The following is a 12485-nucleotide window of genomic DNA, read 5'->3' as shown; positions in this document are numbered from 1 at the left end:
CGTTTTGAAGTGGCAGAGCTATGTACATTTCAGGTTATCATTTTTTTGTGCAGGATGGACACACATATTTTTACATTTCTGCAAACTGCTATTCGTGGACCTTTAAAAGAAAAGAGGGTGGAAAGAGAGTTTTAAATTCTGGAAAACCCAGATGACCCTGCCCAATAGCTGAGGGGTATGGCCTTTGGGTGTTACGGACATTGGTCATGTGCACAGTGTGCGGTTGAAGGCAATATCTCCTGCAGGATGTGTAATTCACAATAGCTTGTGGGAAAGGCATGGTCTAAAGTCATGTGGGGCATGGTCTAAAGCCATGTCCCAGGATTCAGGAGTCATTGCCACTGGTACTGCAGTCATTGTCTTAAGGATATCTCTGCAAAACTCAAACAATATCCCTGAAAAAAGGGCTAAGAACAGAAATTACCAAATGGTATAAAAGACCCTGTTAGAAAGGCGAACCCGGGGGAGGCAGAAGGTGTCTGACTGACCACCCCTAGGTCTACCCCTCCTTCCGAGAAGGGACCGAGCGATGTCGAGAGGCCTCCGACGGGAGGGCCCTCTCCTAGAATCGTACAGCAGAGTAACCACACCACTACAAATATACACCACACGTAGATAGAGTTTTCAATCTTTATCTGGCAATAAGTAACGTTATCCAGTATTAGGGGTGTCTTTCATAGATTCACATGCCTGAATCATTCCCCGTCGTCGAGACGGGAGCCTCCGGTACATAAAAAAGTAATGTCCTATAGACATACATAGAGAAAATAGGCCTAAGGGTCTCCCCTTAGTAGCCTTTCTTTGTCCTTATGCAAAAAGGACCAAACTCTCACAGTCAGCCAATCAGCTCCGACCTCCCTCTAGAACCTTCCTGGGAGGAGCCTCAGTCCCTCAGATTTTCTACCGCACGTTGTGCTAGGGAGTCTCCAGCCTGAGCTCTTCTCAGGATTCCTTACAAATCATCTACTTTCCTTTGAAAGTAAATCTTCACTCTACAATCTTCAAGGACTACTTCAGTAACACTTTGAGGCAGTAAGTGTTTTCTTTCCACTGCTTTCTTCGATGTCTGAATCCCAGAAGAAAGCCCTTTTCAGGGTCTGCTCTTCATGTGGGAAGAAAAGGCTCCATGTGGATGATAAGCATACCTTATGCTTATATTGCCTTTATCCTGACCACGTCCCTGCAGACTGCAAAATATGTAGGTCTTTCCCTAGAAAGACCGTGAGAGACAGGGAAGGTCGCCTTCTCATCTGGCTCGACAGGCTCAAGGACAGAGACACTCTGGAATCTTCCGAGGGTAGTGTCTCTAAAGTCTCAGAAGTCTCTCAAAAGAGGCCACGGGTAACTTCCCCTGGCCCCTCAGACACTCCTCCTAGGAAGACAGCCAAGAAGTCTTCAGAGGCAAGATCTACGACATCTTCTGTGTCTGTTAAGGATAATCAGACTTTTAAGAAGCCTGCTCAGTCATCTAGCAGACCTGCCCAGAGGACTACCTCAGTAACTACCACTGTGTCAACGACGTCAGCGTTGTCTCTTTCACCGTCGACGATGACATCTCCATCATCGTCATCGACAGGTAGACCTATTTCCTCTGTTTTACTGCTGAAATCGTCGACGACAAAGACCCTGTCGACGTCGAAGACTACTCCGTCGACGAAAACTACGCCGTCGACGACGACATCCTCTTTAACGAACCTATCGACGACGACGTTGACGACGAACCCACCATCGACAGCCCCGACGACGAAAGCATCGACGAGGGCATCAACGGCGAAGACGTCAACGACGAAAACGTCGACGAGAACGACGTCGACGACGGGCTCGCCGTCGACGAGTGCACCGACGACGTCACGGTCGTCGACGACCAAATTGCCGTCTACGGAGATTCCGTCGACGAGGACCCTACCGTCGACGAAGGACTCGTCGTCGTCGACGAAGTTAAAGACGCCGTCGACGGAGGACTCGTCGTCGTCGTCGACGAAGTTAAAGCTGCCGTCGACGGAGGACTCGTCGTCGACGAAGACGCTTTCAGAAACATGGAAGAAAACCAAGCTCGTGGAGGTGTCATCCCTCACGCTACCACCGTCGACGACGCCGTCGGCAGCTTCCACCTCCAGTCCTGCGTTGGGCAAGACTACCAAGCCGCATATTATGCCGGAGACCACGTCTCCAAGCAAAGTGGAGATGCAGCCGCCTAACGAAATCTTCCAGAGTGAAGACTCAGAAGAGGATGATCACCTAGGCCCCGCTACTTCCATCTCGGACCTACATGTCAAATGCCAAAGCACTGACGAGGAGGTAGAGGACTTCTCTTACCAGGAGCACTCCGTCCACACTAAAGTCAGCACGGAGGTTACCCACATGATATGCCTACCTGCTGCTCTGGTGAACGACCTGAAATTCCTTGTACAGGATTACAAACAACGCTTCCCGGACGCTGACAGTAGAGATCAGTCGCCGATCGTTCATAACCCAGCGGCAGCCCCAAAACCGTCTCGACCTCCCCCTCAGGCCCACCATGAGAAGATTCAACCTCAGGAGGTAGTGTCGTCAGACGAGGATGAGGAGGAGGAAGAATTGGAGGAAGGAGAGGTCCAGGAGGCCCACTCTACCCATGATGAGGAGGATGAGTATGTGGCGTCCTCACCAGCCTCGCCCCAACCGCGCCATGCGGACTCGCCGCCGGTAGACATCGGCGGCTTCCATAAAATCGTGGAAAGAGCGGCAAAGAGATTCCATATGACTATCGAATCCACAGAAACTGAATGCTTCCTGCACGATTTTAAGGAGCAGACTCAAAAGACGACTAAATCTATTCCAATAATAGAATTTCTGTGGGAACAAGGCAAGAAAATAATGCTGACGCCCGCTTCTGTGTCTGCGGTTGTTCGCGCCTGGACAAGAAATACAAAGCCCCACTGTCTGCAGCGGTTTGCCTAAATGGGCACCCTAAACCTGATTCAGTGGTCACACAAGCGGCCCAGAAACACTCCCGCAACCCTTCCTCCCCGCTGTCCGCTCCTCCGGACAAAGAAGGCAGAAAACTGGACACAATCGGCAAAAGGTTCACGACGACTTCGGCCATGACCGTCAAGGTGGCCAACTCCATTGCCCTGTTGGGGCGTTATAATCGCCAACTCTGGGAAGACATAGCCCCATATTTGTCAGACCTGCCTGACACAGTCCAAGGGAAAGTCCAGGCTCTACTAGTGGAGGGTCAAAATTCAGCAGCCGAAATAATAGACTGTGCTATCGATGCGGCCATGACTGGCTTTCGTCAACTTGCTGGAGCTGCGGTCCTACGCCGTCAAGGATGGCTTAAGGCAACGTCGTTCCGCCAGGAGGTGCAATCCAAGGTCTTGGACATGCCCTTCGATGGCCAGCACCTTTTTGGGTCCAAGATCGATGAGGCATTGCAAACCATGAAGAAGGACACGGATACGGCCAGGGCTCTGGGTACCTTACAGTCCCGGAACCAGTCCTTTCGAGGCAACAGATCCAGAGGACAGTCCTCGTATCGAGGTTCCTATCAGAATAGGTCCTCGTACTCCTATACTAACAAAGGTCAATAACAACACAAGCAACCTCAAGGCCGTCAATCGTCCTACGGACGATCGAACTTCAGAGGCAAGAATGCAAAGAGGGGCACTGGCGGCCGCCAGTGACGAGCTACTCCAGCCAGTCCAGCCACCCTATCCCTCCTTACAACTTGGAGGAAAATTGACCCATTTCCTCAACAATTGGCAACTCATAACCACGGACAGGTGGGTTCTCCAAATTATACGTTTTGGCCATTCCCTCGAATTCACCACCATCCCTCCCAGGACTCCTCCACGCAGGCGGGCGCACAAAAACTTACGCCTGCTTCTCCAGGAAATTTCTGTAATGCTGAAGAAAGGAGCTATCGAGCGCGTTCCGGCACCCCTGAAGGGGAAGGGCTTTTACTCCCACTTCTTTCTTGTACGCCAGAAATAGGACAAGTGGCGGCCCATTCTGGACCTCCGAGCGCTCAACGTCTTCCTACGAAGCCAATCGTTCAGGGTGGTGACGATTCAAGAAATACTAGGCATTCTAGAAAAAGGAGATTTCATGACATCCTTGGATCTCCAGGATGCCTACTACCACATCCCCATCCTCAAGTGTCACAGAAAATTCCTGAGGTTCGAGGTTGCAGGGCAACATTATCAATTCAAGGTACTACCGTTCGGCCTCAAATCCGCGCCGCGGATTTTCACGAAGTGCCTTGCACCAGTGGCAGCTTTCCTGCGTCAAATGGGTCACCAGGTCTTCCCCTACCTAGACGACTGGCTGGTGAAAGCACCCTCGGCGAAAGAAGCAGCCAAATCCTCCAACGCCTGCACAAATCTTTTTCAGAGGCTGGGATTAACCCTCAATCTCAAGAAATCCTGTGTCGTCCCTACGACAAAAATTACCTTCCTCGGAGCAACCTTGGACACAGAGTGCGCAAGAGCCTTTCCCTCGAAGGAAAGGAGACAGACAAGATATTGACCCTGGCCACGGCTGTGGCGAACAGGACACACCTGAAGGTCCGGACCTATACATCCCTCCTGGGCATGATGTCCTCCTGTATACTCCTCGTCCCTCACTGCAGACTCAGAATGCGCCCGTTGCAGGAGGCGCTCGCGAGCCAATGGACTCAAAGTACTGGCTCTTTCGAGGACACTGTCTGGATAACACCCAAAATGACCAAGAGTCTAACCTGGTGGAGGCGTCGCAAAAATCTGACCGTAGGACTGTCATTTCTCCTTCCGGCAACACCTCTGGTGATCACCACGGACGCTTCCCTGGAGGGATGGGGAGCTGTCCTTCAGGACCTTCGGATCAGCGGCAAATGGGACACTCAGGAAAAACAGCTTCATATAAATCTTTTGGAGCTCAGAGCCGTGTATCTGGCACTACAGGCCTTTCTACCACGCATCCGGCACTCCCCAGTGCTCGTCAAAACGGACAACACCACGACGATGCACTATCTCAACAAACAGGGAGGAACGCGTTCGCTCTCTCTATCACGCGAATCGCAGAAGATCTGGAACTGGCTAGTGCTGCATGGAATCACACTCAAAGCCGACTATGTGCCGGGCAAGGACAATACCATCGCCGACGCCCTAAGCAGGCAACGATCACTCTCCCACGAGTGGGAACTGAGCGACAGCGCGCTGACTCACATCTTCTCTCAATGGGGAGTCCCAGGAATCGACCTGTTTGCCACCAAGGGGAACGCCAAATGCCCAAGCTACGCAAGCTGGCATCCCCAACAGGGATCACTGGGGAATGCCTTTTCCATCGGTTGGTTCAGCGTGTTTGCGTACGCTTTTCCTCCGTTTCCCATGATCCCGAGGCTCCTCAGGAAGATGAAGGCGGAGCCCTGTACCCTAATCCTGATTGCCCCGTCCTGGCCGAGACAACACTGGTTCTCGGATCTACTTCGGCTCTCTATCAAGACACCGATTCGTCTGCGACAGCACCCGCACCTCCTGACGATGTCCAAGGGGCAGGTGCAACACCCGAACCTGCAATCGCTCAGGTTATCGGCCTGGCTCCTGAGCACAGAGAGTTCGGTGGCCTGAATATCCCGCAGGACTGCAGAGATATACTGGCAAAAGCGAGAGCAGACAGTACCAACAAAACCTACTCTCTCAAATGGAAAAGATTCTGCATTTGGTGTTCGGCCCAAGGCCTGCAACCGCTGTACGTCACACCTGAACAGCTATTGCCATACCTGCTGCACTTGGCACGATCAGGACTGGCACATGCATCCATAAAAGTCCACCTAGCAGCTATATCGAGGTTCACCAGAACTTTCACGGGACCTTCCCTGTGGTCCAATAGACTGGTCAAACAATTCCTGAAGGGGCTTTATAGATCCTTTCCGAGGCCTCGGAAAGTCCCCCCGATGTGGCATCTGAACCTAGTTCTCAACCAACTTATGAGGCATCCCTTTGAACCCATTCATCGGGCATCCATCAAATACGTCTCATGGAAAACTGCGCTCTTGCTCGCTCTAACATCGGCCAGGAGAGTGAGCGAACTTCAAGCCCTGTCCATTCAGGATCCATACATGCAATTCAGACAGGACAGAGTGATGTTAAGACCGAACCCCAAGTTCATACCGAAAGTGCCTTCGGACTTTCATCTCAATGAACCAATAGTCCTTAGGTCTTTCTTTGCAAACCCTTCCACCGCAGCCGAAAGAGCACTACATTCTTTAGATCTCAAGAGATGCCTAAAGTTCTATCTGGATAAAACCAAAGCCTTCAGAAAATCTTCACAACTATTCGTGGCATACAGCAATCCAAGAATGGGCCTGCCTCTCACGAAGCAAAGCATCTCGAGATGGATTTCCTCAGCGATTGCATTCTGTCATACCAAGGCCGGACGGCCTTTGACTGATCGTGTCACTGCACATTCCACCAGGGCGATGTCCACATCAGCAGCACTTTTCGCTGGAGTGCCGATCCTGGACATATGCAGAGCGGCGACCTGGAAGTCACCGCACACTTTCTCCAGACACTACTGCCTGGATATCGAACTTCAGAAGGATGCAGCAGTGGGCCAGGCGGTGCTACGCCATCTCTTTCAGTGAGGTGAGCCTTCCCTCATCCCGCCATCCAGGTATGCACATTCTCTGCTATTGTGATGCTCTGCTTATGCTGTCTTTTTACATGCTATAGTACAATGTGTGCATTGTCTAACATGCCTGCAGGACACCTTTCCATCACGAATGTGCATGTCTAATTGCTAGCTACTCTGATTCAGGCATGTGAATCTATGAAAGACACCCCTAATACTGGATAAGAACTGCGTTACTTACCTGTAACAGCAGTTATCCAGTATTGGTGTCTTTCATAGATTCACATGCAACCCTCCCGCCTCCCCTGGGAAGTCTCACATCCCTCTCTCACAATATTACGCCTAACTAGCTGAGTGCGTACGAAAATCTGAGGGACTGAGGCTCCTCCCAGGAAGGTTCTAGAGGGAGGTCGGAGCTGATTGGCTGACTGTGAGAGTTTGGTCCTTTTTGCATAAGGACAAAGAAAGGCTACTAAGGGGAGACCCTTAGGCCTATTTTCTCTATGTATGTCTATAGGACATTACTTTTTTATGTACCGGAGGCTCCCGTCTCGACGACGGGGAATGATTCAGGCATGTGAATCTATGAAAGACACCAATACTGGATAACTGCTGTTACAGGTAAGTAACGCAGTTCTTTCAATATATACAGCAGATCCCGAGATCTGGAAAGTCTCGTGGCAAGGGGCAAGGTAGCGGGACAGTCTTATAGATGGTCGGTTGCACAGAGACTCTACGCACAGCTCTCAATCCTCGAGCTGGGGGGTTCCGGAAGGTTGGGCCGCGGCAGCGCCAGCAGGCTCCAAGATGGTTCAGCGAGTGTGGACCGCGGCAGCGCCGGCAGGTTCCAAGATGGTTCAGCGAGTGTGGACCGCGGCAGCGCCAGCAGGTTCCAAGATGATTCAGCGAGTGTGGACCGCGGCAGCGCCAGCAGGTTCCAAGATGGTTCAGCGAGTGTGGACCGCGGCAGCGCCAGCAGGCTCCAAGATGGTTACAGCAAAGATGGACCGCGGCAGCGCCAGCAGGTTCCAAGGTGGTTACAGCGAAGATGGACCGCGGCAGCGCCAGCAGGCTCCAAGGTGGTAACAGCGAAGATGGACCGCGGCAGCGCCAGCAGGCTCCAAGGTGGTTACAGCGAAGATGGACCGCGGCAGCGCCAGCAGGTTCCAGGTAGAACAGCAAGGGGAGTTCGTCTCAGGGTCAGCCGCGACAGCGTCAGCAGGGCTTCTCGACTCCCGGATACAACTGCCGTCCTACTCCGGGGCTGGCCCAGATATAGGTCTGGAGTCCTTTGATGTCCGGACCCTCTCGCCTGGGGGTCAGAGGGGCCGGGATGATGGTGTCCAGACACCCAGCAGGGGGTGGGGCCAGCGCTCAGGGAGGCCGGAGGCCGATCGAAACCAGGCATCCGGGGACGGTTGGAGAGCCATCGAAACTCCCCTCTCCTTGTCTCTGGTTGAGTGGCCACTCTACCACCCGGAGGGTTCTTGGTGCCTCGATGGCGGGCTCGCTGGGGCCGTGGCCGCGGCTGGTCCGGGACCACGTGTCTGTGACGTGATGGGCCCAAGATGGCGTCGGGCCTGGAATGAGGGTCCGGGGTGGGCACCGGACCGGTAATGCTGGGGCGGCCCGAGGGTGCCGTGTCAGTGGTTGTGGGCCGCCGGGTGGCGGATCTGGTGGTTTGGAGGGCGTGCAGAGGTGTGCCCGAGGCCGACCCGGGCTGGATGGAGGGCCGATGTCGTCCGGGGCCCGCCATGCGGGAGGGGTAGGACCACGCCACGAGGCCGGGTCCAACACGCGTCCCCCCCAGCTGAAGGCAGGGGAGAGTCACCCATCTTCTTGGGGATTCTCCTCGCCAAGGCGGAAGAATCTGGAGAGGCCGTCAACGTTGGCGTGGTCGTTGCCAGGGCGATGCTCCACTGTGAAGTTCATCCCTTGGAGGGAGATGGACCAACGTAGCAACTTCGGGTTCTCGCCCCGCATCTGCATCAACCACCGCAGGGGCCGGTGGTCGGTCTGTACTCGGAAGTGGGTGCCGAAGAGGTAGGGCCGGAGCTTCTTTAGGGCCCATACGACGGCGAATGCTTCCCTCTCGATGGTGCTCCATCGTTGTTCTCGGGCCAGCAGGCGCCGGCTGATGAAGGCCACAGGAAGGTCAACTCCGTCAGAGTTCATTTGGGACAGTACGGCCCCAATGCCGTGTTCCGAGGCGTCAGTTTGGACGATAAATTCTCGGCTGTAGTCGGGGGCCTGGAGCACCGGGGCGGTGCACATGGCAGTCTTCAGTGTCTCAAAGGCTACTTGGCACTCGGGGGTCCAGTGCACCTTCGGGGGTAGTCTCTTGGAGGTTAGCTCTGTGAGGGGCCCCACAATGCTCCCATAGTCCTTTATGAACCGCCGATAGTATCCAGTGAGCCCCAGGAAGGCTCGGACGGCGATCTGGGTGACGGGGGCTCCCAGGCCTGGATGGCGTCGATCTTGGGTTGAAGGGGAGCCACTTGGCCGCTCCCCACTTGGTGTCCCAGATAGGTCACGGACCCTTGACCGATCTGGCACTTGCTGGCTTTTATTGTTAGTCCGGCCCGTTGGAGGGCCATCATGACCTTCCAGCGGTGGGTCAGGTGCTCGTCCAAACAGAGGCTGTACACCGCAATATCGTCCAGATAGGCGGCACTGAACTCTTCCAGCCCTGCCAGCACCCGATTCACTAGTCTCTGGAAGGTGGCCGGAGCATTCTTCATGCCGAAGGGCATCACGTTGAAGTGGAAGTGGCCATCGGGGGTCGAGAAAGCGGATCGTTCTTGTGCCCCTGGCGTGAGGCCGATTTGCCAGTATCCGGCCGTGAGGTCGAAGGTCCTGAGGTACCTGGCGGCTCCCAGGCGATCGATCAGTTCATCCGCTCGGGGAATGGGATGGGCGTCGGTCCTGGTGACGGCATTCAGTCCCCGGTAGTCGACACAGAACCGCAGCTCTGGGGGCACCCAGGGGACGGCGGCCTTAGGGACCAGGACGACGGGACTGGCCCATGGACTGTCTGAGGGCTCGACCATCCCTGGGGCTAGCATCTTGGAAACTTCGGCTTGGATGCAGGCCCGGACTCGGTCGGGGACTCGGTAGGCTCGGTGCCGCACGGGCGGACTGTCCCCGGTGTCGACGTCGTGAACACACCACTGGGTGACTCCGGGGGTGAGGGAAAATAAGTTCGCAAATTGACCCAGCAGTTTCTGGCAGTCCTGGCGCTGTTTGGGTGTCAGCGCGGGAGAGAGGGAGACTCCCTCGACGGAGCCATCTTTCTCGGAGGTGCTCAGGAGGTCTGGTAGAGGCTCGGAGTCGTCCTCTGCTCCGTCATCGGTAGCCAACAACAGGCTCAGTTCGGTGCGGACAAAGTGGGGCTTGAGCCGGTTGGCGTGTAGGACCCGGAGGGGGTTCCGGGGGGACTCCATGTCCACTAGGTAGGTGACAGGGCTCTTGTGCTCCACCACGTTGAAGGGCCCCGTCCATTTGTCCTGGAGGGCGCCGGGGTCGACCGGGGACATGACCCAGACCTGCTGGCCCGGCTCGAATTCAATGGACGAGGCATTTTCATCATACCAGCGCTTCATCTCCTCTTGACTGGCCTTCAGGTTGGTTTCGGCCAGTTCTCGGAACTTCCGAGTCTGGTTGCGGAGAGTCAAGAGGTATCGGAAAACATCGGGCGGAGTATCGGAGGCGGCCAGCTCCCAGCCTTCCTTGACCAGGCTGAGGGGGCCTCGCACCGGGTGTCCATATAATAGTTCAAAGGGGCTGAACCCCAGGGACTTCTGGGGTACCTCCCGGTAGGCGAACAGGAGGCATGGCAGCAGAACGTCCCATTTGCGCCGGAGGGGCTCTTCTAGGCCCTTGATCATTCCTTTCAGGGTCCTATTAAATCGCTCCACTAGTCCATTCCCTTGAGGGTGATACGGGGTGGTGAACTTATACGCGACCCCGCACTGTTGCCACAGGGACCGCATATATTTCGATATAAAGTTTGTGCCCCGATCACTGACGACCTCTCGGGGGAAGCCGACTCTGGAGAAGATCCCCATTAGCGCCCGACCCACTACGGGGGCTGTGATAGTCCGGAGGGGGATAGCTTCTGGGTAGCGGGTGGCATGGTCCACCAGGACGAGGATGAAGCGGTGCCCCTGAGAGGTTGGAGGATCCAGGGGCCCCACGATGTCGATCCCTACTCGCTCGAAGGGAGTGGTCACCACGGGAAACGGTTGGAGTGGGGCCTTGATTTTTCCCCCACTCTTTCCGCTGGCTTGGCAGGTCGGACAGGTTCGGCAGTGGTTGTACACATCGCGGCGCATCTTCGGCCAATAAAAGTGGGTCACCAGGCGGCTGTAGGTTTTGTCCTGCCCCAGGTGCCCGGCGAGGGGCACATCATGTGCCAGGTTTAAGAGAAAGTCTCTGAAGTGGAGGGGGACGACTAGCACTCGGCCGGCCCCCAGCTCGGCGATCTTTTGTTCACTGTACAGGAGGTCCTGGTCCCAATAGATCCAGTGGGACCCCGAGGAGTCTCCTGTGGCTTGCGTGGCGGCTTGTTGTCGGAGTCCCTCAAGGGAAGGACATGTCTTTTGTTCCCGACGGAACTGCTCGCGGGTGGGGCCCCCTTCTTGGCGCCACTGGGCTAGTTCGGGAAGGGGCCCGAGCACGGGAAGTTCTTCATGGCTGGGTCCCTGCGGCCCCAGTTCGGGTTCGGCCGTGGCAGTGGCGGGTGGCGGAGGTGCCGGCCATTCAGGTTCTTCGGGCAGATTGTCTTTGGTTGGGGACGGCGTCCCGGTTGGACATGGATCGGGTCGTTACGCAAACCCATTCAGGAAGGCCTAGCATCCCCAGATGCTCTCTTCGCTCGATCTGTGCCCAGGGGGAACTTTCCAGGTCGTTCCCTAGGAGGCAGTCCACCGGGGCATCGTCTCGGACGGTGACTTTCAGCATGCCGGACACTCCTCCCCACTCGAAGGGGATGCGGGCCACCTGGCACAGGCTCTCGGAATTGTCCGCTGACCGGACAGGGCACAGAACGTGGGGCAAGATTTGTTCTGGGGTCACCAGATGGCAGGGGACGGCGGTTATGCTGGCCCCCGTGTCACGGAGAGCCTTGGCCCTGCGTCCGTTGATGGTGACCCACTGGCGGTACTTCTGGGTGTTGATTGGAATCTGGTCTCGGGGGATCATGTCTTTGTCGCCCAGGGAGGCGAGGCACATGGCCGCGGACTCCCATTCTTCTGGTACCATAGGGACCTCTTCTTCTTCATCCTTTTCTTCGCTCAGAGCAGCTGCAGTGATTTGTCGACCGGGGGGCCCGGTGGTGCCGGGCCGCTGGTTCATGGGGCAGAGAGGATCATTGGCATAGTGACCCAGCCGCTGGCATCTGTGGCACGTAACGTTGGGGCGTGGCCCCGGTCGGGCTGGATGGGCCCCCCTCGGGCTGGAGGCTGGTGTAGAGGAGGTGGGCGAAGACCCCGGCGGAAGGTCTCGGCCTCGGCTGATGCCAGACCCGCCGCCTCGCTGCCGGTGGTTCCCCGGGGACCCTCGTCCGTATTCTCCTGTGGTGTTCCGGTGGACGCGGTTGCTCGCCCACCGACCTGCTTCGACCGCTAGCTTTCGCGGCTCGGTCAACTTGCTGTCGAGGAGGTGCTGTCGTAGTTCAATGAAGCAGTTGTTGGAGAGGTGCTCCCATAACATAAGGTCGACCAACTGCTGGTAGGTAGTGACCTGACTGCCTTTGACCCACCCCTCGAAGGCTCTGCTAAAAAAGTTCACATATTCCACCCAAGTGGTACCGGGGATTTTTTTACAGTCTCGGAACCTCTGCCGGTACATTTCGGGGGTGAGTCCGTAGCGCGTGAGTAGGGCCGTTTTCATGT

General features: G+C 55.8%; 1 protein-coding gene across 4 annotated transcripts in view; it reads left to right on the top strand.

Moving 5' to 3' along the window:
• DOP1B (DOP1 leucine zipper like protein B) overlaps positions 1 to 12485 on the top strand; it is a 735954-nt gene that overhangs the window by 621253 nt on the left and 102216 nt on the right. The gene's annotated exons all lie outside the window — the stretch shown is intronic.

Source organism: Lissotriton helveticus, chromosome 8, assembly GCF_964261635.1.
Source record: "Lissotriton helveticus chromosome 8, aLisHel1.1, whole genome shotgun sequence".
Classification (NCBI taxonomy): domain Eukaryota; kingdom Metazoa; phylum Chordata; class Amphibia; order Caudata; family Salamandridae; genus Lissotriton; species Lissotriton helveticus.
The sequence above is the reverse complement of the archived record's forward strand: the minus strand, read 5'-3'. Positions and strand labels throughout refer to the sequence as shown.